Raw genomic sequence first — 6,367 nt, 5'->3', positions numbered from 1 at the left:
TGTGTGTGTGTGTGTGTGTGTGTGTGTGTGTGTGTGTGTGTGTGTGTGTGTGTGTGTGTGAAAATGTATATAAAACACATTTTCTAATTATATTGGACAGGTAACATGAACAATCTTTTGCATGCAATTATAATATCTATTTCTAAGAATTAATTTCGACATTTAATGTGCATGAAGATATTTTGAAATATATTGACTTCATACGAAATGACATTTGAATATTAACAACGAAGGATTAGATTATACCACAAATTTCTCATATTATATAAAATTATTCTATTTTCTGCTACATTTACATTCTTGACATATATTACAAACTATGAATTAAATATAATTTAATGTAAATTAAATATCCTTCTTAATGTATAAGTTTTTTAATCCTTCAAGAAATTCTCCATATATATTGTGTGTGTATGTGTGTGTGTGTGTGTGTGTATACACACACACACACACACACACACACACACACGAAATAAGTCCGTACATTAAATATGCGTATGTTGCAAAGAAGAGATAGAAAAAAAAAATTTGATAAGAAAATAATAGCCACACGTATTATTTGTAATTATAAATTTGTACAATATTTATTGTAAATATAAATTATATGATCCAGCATATATTCGTTTAAAAAACGTTTCACAAATGTTTTTTCAAAACGTTTTATAACAGGTTCTTGAAAACGTTTCTGATTAGTTCAAATATCTACTCGAAAAAAGTTAAGGAAAATATTTTTTCTGATAAAAAAACGTTTAGTATAGGCTAACACAACCAAAAATTGGCTATTGCAACCAATTAAAAATGCTATGCCATATTTTACCATCTAATTTGCTGCAGCAGCCAATCTTTTTTTCAGTGTATCTGTGAAAAAATTTACTTTCTCATAGAATTATTAAAATAATGCATTCTCATGTATAGGATATATATGTATTTTTTAAAATAAAAAAAAAGTTGAAAAATTATTAAAATAATAATTTTCTTGAATAATTTATTCAATTTTATTTAAAAAATATATGTTTTTACGTGTAAAAATATATATATTATTTTATTAATTCTATGAAAAGCGAATTTTTTCATGAATAAAAAAAAACTGTTTTTTTTTATTTTATCGAAAAAAATACACATTCATATACACTAATTTTTTTTCCGTAATGTTACATAGTACAAGATGTTACAGAATCAAATATAAATAAAGTTATGTAATTATAGCTTAACTAAGCGTGATAATCCGACGAGCATTTTTATGTAGGTTCAATCGTAGTTGTCATTATGATTATAAACTAAAGATGACTTTCTGTTCTTCTATTATCTCACGTATTTAATAATCAATCCCAAACTTTTCAACAAAAATCTCCAATATTTTACATATTTCAACGAGTGAAGCTACAATAAAAATGTAAAATTTTGTTGGACAATAACGCACTAGAAAAATAATTTGAATCCTGTTCAGCAAATACAAACAGCAAAATATTTGATAGCATTAATCATATTTACAAAATATCCAAATTATTCTCTTTGCCTACACAATTTCATACATTCTTCTTTTGGATTTAAATTGATGGGATTTGAATTAGGTATAAGGCTTATTTTTATAATAATCGTTTATCGTAATTACAATGTTTAAAATCACACATTGCATCAATTTAAAATATATTAATGTATACCAATATATTATAAAATTTTTCTTTTTTTCTGAATCGCGGAGATATTGTCTGTGAATTAAATCTGACGAATCTTGAGTGTTCGTTTTCATAATCTACGTCAAAATAGTTACAGTTTTCATAATCTAGTCAAAATAATTACATAAAATTGTTTCAAAAAATTGTGGCCGCTCAATTGATAGGAATCTCTGTTCATTAATTATTTGAGTACCCATTCGTCCGCACGCTGTAATTGATTGTCATTAGATTAATTTACGATAGCGTATGCGGTTATAGATAAATTATATTTATATAATACAATTAAATATTGTGGCACTCTCTTTACTAAATTTGACTCAAATAATCGTGAGAAAAATAATCTTTGTTCTTTTGTCATTGATATTTACATCCTCGGTTCATCGCACAGTTTCATGTTCAGAAGAATGCGAGATAAATTAATAGCCGAATTTGCGCAAAAGAAAAGATAATGTTTATTTTCTCTATTTTTTCTATCGTATTTTAATTTGTTTATTAATCTGATTATTTTAAATACGATAAGGAAGAACGTATCTATTATAAACATACATATATGTATGTGATGTCGAGTCACATTAATTTTACGGGTAAGTTCTACAACAGAGCTGGGATTTAATTGCATATTTCGGCCGATTTTCAGTTTGGTTCCTGCCCCTTATTTCACCAACCCATGCCGATCGGCATTTAGGCTGCGCGCGAATTGGTGAAGGGGCAAAAACCAAGCTAAAAATCGGCCGAAATGTGTAACTAAATCTCAACTCTGTTCTAAAACATGCGGAAAAATCTGATTATCGAGAAACCATAAATCTTCATTCATTCGAAGACTAAAAAGAAACGCTCATGGTGATAACTCGTTGTCAACTATTTTTTTCGAAAAGGGATCCTGTTTGCACAGAATATTAGTTGCACATGTTCAGTTGGACACCAGCCAATCACAACGCTAGAAAAAAAAAATAAAAAATCCCCCCTCGTAAAAGTCGCTGTGATTGGCAACAGCCAATTGCAACAGTGTGTAATTGTACTGCTCCCCATTGAACATCGGTAAGAATAAAATAGAAACTTAAAAAGGAAGGTATTGTAGTTTATTTCCGAAAGTCATCCAATCGATGGAAGGTCTTTATGTGTCTGCGAACGCAGAAGGAGTAGTTGCTGCGGAAGTTGCAGAGCTCGCAGCGGAACTTGAGAGTGCCGGTGTTATGAACATTGCTCACGTGTCTCTCCATGTTCGCCTTGTATATGCTCTTGTAAGGGCAGAAGGTACAGGAGAATGTCGTGGTATTGCGCGGATTCATTTTACAAGCGAACTGCATATGTTTCTTTAGCAGACTCTTCGGCGCGTAGATTTTCTTGCAGTGAGGACACATATATCGTTTGTGCAAATTCCAACCGCTGCTATCTGAAACAGACGAAGGAAGCTACGATGCAGCTATGTTCGTTTTATATAGGGACAATTGCAAACAATCGTCCGCATAAAAGAGACCTATGATTGTCTGATCGCCATGAACTGTCACGTAGTATGTAACTGATTGATGTGACTATACGTTAAACAAATCGATTGTTTAGGTCACTTTTAAATTGTAAATATTAGAAATTAAACAGCTTTCATTTAAACAACCTCAGCTGTTCCATAAGATAAAAATGAAGAAATTTATTAAAATGTACACAACACAAACCCATTGCTGCTAAGCTAGAATCTCATCCATTTCTTTCTTCTTCTTATAGGCTACAATATATGAGATCTAAAGTTCAGTAGTACGGATCAACGTCGAAGCAATGATTCAGCCAGATATGTAGAAATCCCTGAAAATTGTCAACTTTAAAACAATTGATCTTATTTGATTATCAGTGATATCATCCATATATTTACATATCCAAAGAGAATGGTTGCATCAGTAAAATGTAAATGGATACTAAGGTAGTCAAATTAAAAAAATCAAATGAGGGAGGTTTCGAAAAAAATGTCTACGTAACTCACTAAAAATTACTCATTATTCATTATTCTTTATATAATATTGCATTATAATTTTTTATAATATATTTAATTGCACTTGCAATCATAAAATGCACATTAATGTCTAGTAGACTAGACTTCAGTCATTCTCTAATGTACCCAAACAACACAAAGTCGACTAAAAGTTGACTATAAGTTGACTGAAAAAGTCAAGAGTCGACTAATAGTCGACAGAATGTCGGATAACAGTCGTCGAAAATAGGGAGTTTTCGCAATACCGTTTATCCAGCTTTATGAACGCTAAGATCAGCTTATCTTCTTCTTAACAACTAATTAAGAAAAGGATAACGTTACTTTAGCATTCACCATATCTGGATTCACATTATTGCAAAAACTCACTAATGTCCCGAAAACAATCGACTATTATTAATCGAACTAATCAAAATTGACAAGTTATCGAATAGTCAACTTTTGAATGATTAATGTTTCACTTTTTTGTTAACTTATTTAGATATTGCGATAACTAAAAGATATTTTATGGTCATCAACGTTCAATAAGTTAACAAAAAAATGGAACGTAAACTAAAGTACAACACGTAGAGTGATCTGATACTAGAGAAGAAGAAGCCCTTTTTGGAGCTCACTTTAACTAGAGTGAAAAGATGCCGGATGGTTCCGTGAAGCCCTACTTCTAGTAGCGCGGGACTAATTTTGAATACGGGTTAATACTTCGCCGCGTGGCCCTCACGCGGTGGTGGTCGGAACTCGCGCCAGGCGATTTGTAATTGACTAAAACATAGTTGACTAACAGTTGACTGTACTTAGTTGACTTTCAGTCGACTTTTAGAAATTAATTAATAGTCAGCAACTAATCGACTGCTGTCAACTATAAGGCTACTGTTGAAAGTCGACTTTAAATCAACTGGGAACAGCCGACTGACAGTTGACTTTTCATAGTCGATTGTAAGCTGACTGAGAAAAGTCGACTGTAAGTCGGAAAACAGTCACTTGTGTTGTGTGGGTAGCATCTAATATATTTCAGTTGATTGTATTATGCATCGATTGCATAAAACTGAGAAATGCATAATTCATTGTGCTTTGAGGTTGATATGGATCATCCATAGTAGATTGGGATGCGTTTAGGCCGGTACGAAACGCGTTCATCCTTGTTGCGCTACTGTGATCTCGGATGCACGTGCCGCATATGCCTGAAGAGAACGTCCTTACGACTGGTCTTGTATCCGCAAAGATTGCAGAAAATCATGGGTGGTGTGCCACATACGGTGCTCAGGTGACGCTGGAGGCTCGCCTTCCACGCATAGCCCTTTCCACACTTCGGACATGTAAAGGTGGGTTTGCCTACGTATTCTCCAAGATCCTCGGATTGCTGCGCGGCCGGATCGAATCCTACAAATTAGACGCAAGAGTATTAGAATGGTCAAAAGCCACTTTCGCGAGAGAAGAGTTTTTATGTTCTCCGATAAAAGTTGGCGAAACGCGCGGGGAACACAGAGAGATACAACGACGATATCACGAACACGTAAACGCCAAATTGAACTCGTTGCGTTACGAAATATCTGAAATAAAAAATAAAATTTTTATTTTACAATCTTTATCAAAATTGATTTAAATTCGAGGAAATGCTTAAAAAATGGAAACTAGAAGTATGAATATTAATACAATTTATCGATGAATAGTATCAGAAAAGATAATTGAGATTAATCATGAAAATTTCTTGCTAAAAAATGCATATCAATTTATTGCATCAATACAACTATATCTGATTTCATCACATATTGTAATAAATGTACAACATTTATTAGAAAGGAAATTTTAATTTATAAATCTCGAAAAGAAAAGAAAGTAATTCATGTATATATAGATGTAGAGTAAATCAGTATAGCACCATGTTTTTGCACAAATATATCGCAGGACGCATGTAAAAATAGAGTGATATAAAATACATATAAAATTTTAGAAAATTGTTAACTAATTTTAGAAAATGTTACATAAACAATAATTATTTGAACCAAATATCGCAATTATTGTTATAATTGCAAAAAAATTTATATTCAAATCATATAATTTACAAAAAATGTTAATATTTAATAGTACTTTTATAAATCGCAACCATATTATATAATACAATTTTATTATTCAAAATAAGCCACAAAACTATGATTATAGAATACACATAAAATATATAATATATATTCTCTTGCGTTATAAAATAACAAATTTCATATATTTTACAATATTATCCATAACACAATAATTCAATGTAATGTATAACTTGAATTTAATAAATCAATATAATTTATGCTGCATTTATTAACATTTAGGTAACTTAATAACAGAAGAATTAACTGAACGTTTTTTACAATCATTATTTCTCGAAAAAGTAGTGCAAACTTATACAAAATCTCGTATCCCCCCACCATATCGCTCATATAATCTCTCCATAGTTTAATAAAAAAAATTCTTATTATCAGATCAAAATTCGCTTTGCTTTTCTAAAAGACCAGGATTAGTCGCAAAATATTCAAACGTTTTACATAATTTTTCGATAAGATGGATGCACTTTCACGAAAGTTCATTTACGATTTTATCGGAAATGTATTCTTAACGCTGTATCATTTTTTCATCTTGTTATATGTAAACCAAAATTCAGATTTTAATGCATCTGCTCGATCGACGCAAGGCCTACATGCTCGCGAACAATGTGATACTTCAATAAGGTAGG

The 6,367-nt window shown here is 31.3% G+C and overlaps 1 protein-coding gene across 8 annotated transcripts in view; it reads right to left on the bottom strand.

Annotated features, from left to right (window-relative positions):
• The window catches only part of LOC108726946 (longitudinals lacking protein, isoforms N/O/W/X/Y), a 245,629-nt gene that overhangs the window by 82,244 nt on the left and 157,018 nt on the right, over window positions 1-6,367 (bottom strand). The gene's annotated exons all lie outside the window — the stretch shown is intronic.

This window comes from Mycetomoellerius zeteki, unplaced genomic scaffold (genome assembly GCF_001594055.1).
Source record: "Mycetomoellerius zeteki isolate Tzet28-1 unplaced genomic scaffold, Tzet1.0 scaffold458, whole genome shotgun sequence".
Taxonomy (NCBI): Eukaryota; Metazoa; Arthropoda; class Insecta; order Hymenoptera; family Formicidae; genus Mycetomoellerius; species Mycetomoellerius zeteki.
This window is presented reverse-complemented; position numbering and strand designations above follow the sequence as displayed.